This window comes from Myotis daubentonii, chromosome 12 (assembly GCF_963259705.1).
Source record: "Myotis daubentonii chromosome 12, mMyoDau2.1, whole genome shotgun sequence".
Lineage (NCBI taxonomy): Eukaryota > Metazoa > Chordata > Mammalia > Chiroptera > Vespertilionidae > Myotis > Myotis daubentonii.
The window spans coordinates 21,108,163-21,110,160 of record NC_081851.1 but is presented as its reverse complement, the minus strand read 5'-3'; positions in this window follow the sequence as shown (position 1 = coordinate 21,110,160).

Genomic DNA, 1,998 nt, shown 5'->3' with positions numbered 1-1,998 from the left:
GAAAGAGCAGGCGCAGAGCACCCTCCATAGAGTGGGAACAAGGGACATGCCATGGAGGGGACAGGAGGGGTATAGGGAACCCTCTATGACTAGTCTCCTGTCCCCACTCCATGGAGGGCATCCTCTCCCTCTCCCAGGTTCCTTGTACCCTTGCCCATTCACTACTATGGATGGTCCAGTTTCCCCCTTTTCCTGACCCTCCATGGAAGGTCCCCTGGGACATGGGCAGGGGATCAAAGAACCGCCCTTTGAGGATACAGGCATGGAGGGGGGGGCAATCCTCATGGAAGGGGGGCAGGGGACCCTCCATGGAGGAAGAAGGGCAAGAAGGGCAATGCCATGCTCCATCCATGGAGGCTGCCCTCTCCTCTCTTCCTGGGGGTGTGGGACAGGAGCATAGGGCACACCTCATTTCAGGGCCAGGAAAGGGAGAACAAGGGAATCTCCATGGAGTGAGCATGGTAGGGACCACAGGGGCCCTCCGTGGAGGGGAATGGGCAGGGAGATAGGAATCCCCCCTTTGAGGGGGTAGAGAAGGAGGGGAAGGGGCACCCTCCATGAAGTGGGGACCGAGGACCCTCCATGGACAGACCAGGCAGAAGGGAAGGGGACCCTCCATGAAGGAGAATGGTCAGGGGGATAGGTATCCCCCCCCCCTTTGAGGGGAAAGAGCAGGCAGAAAGCACCCTCTATAGAGTGGGAACAAGGGACATGCCATGGAGGGGACAAGGAGGGGAGATAGGGGACCCTCCACGACTAGTCCCCTGCCCCCACTCCATGGAGGGTATCCCCTTCCTCTCCCGGCCCCTCAAAGGAAGGTTCCTTGTACCCTTGCTCATTCACTGCCATGGAGAGTCCCCTTTCCTCCTTGTCCTGTACCTCCATGGAGGGTCCCCTGGGACATGGGCAGGCGATCAAAGAACCTCCCTTTGAGGGAACAGGCATGGAGGGGTTATAGGGGACCCTCCATGCATGGGACGGGAGCGGGGGGAAGAGGACCGTCCCTGGAGGGGAAAGGGCAGGGAGACAAGGAGCCTCGCTTTGAGGGTCAGAGCACGGGGGATAGGGGACCCTCCATGGAGGAAGAAGGGCAATGCCATGCTCCCCCCATGGAGGCTGCCCTCTCCCCTCTGCCTGGGGGTGGTTGGGAAAGGGCATAGAGCACCCCTCATTTCAGGAGGCAGGAAAGGTAGAAAAAGGGAATTTCCATGGTAGGGATCACAGAGACCCTCCATGAAGGGGAATGGGCAGGGGGATAGGGACGCCTCCTTTGAGGGACAGGGCAATGGGGAGAGAGCATTCTCCATAAAGTGGGGAAAGGGGACCCTCCATGGAGGTACAAGAAGGGGAGTTAGGGGACCTTCCATAATGGTGAAGGGGCAAGGGCACAAGGAACCCCCCTTTGAGAAGACAGAGCAGGGGGAGGGGGCACCCTCCATGGAGTGGTGACAAAGGAATCTCAATGGAGGGGACAGGGCAGAAGAAAGGCGATTCTCCCTGGAGAGGAGTGGGCAGAGGGTTAGGTATTCCACCCTTTGAGGGAACAGGGCAGGATGGAGGGGGCACCCTCCATATGGAGTGGGACAAGGGATTCTCAATGGAGGGGACAGGGCTGGGGAAAGGGGACTCTTCTTAAAGAGAAATGGGCATGGGGAGAGGGATCCCTCTTTGAGGGGACAGGGCAGGAGGGAGGGGCACCCTTCTTGGGGTGGGAACAGGGGAACCATCATGGAGGGTCCCCTATCTCTTCTGTTTGTCCCCTCCATGGTGTGATCCCTGACCCCACTCTATGGAGGGTGCTCTCCCCCCTTCCCTGCCCCTCAAAGGGGGATCTCTATCCCCTGACCATTCCCCTCCATGGAGAGGACCCTTTGCCCCCTGCCCTGTACCTCCACTAAGGGTCCCCTGTCCCCAGTCCATGAACGGTGCCCCTTCTCTACTGCCCTGTCTCCTCAAAGGGGGGGATCCCTACTCCCCTGCCCATTCTCCTTCATGGAG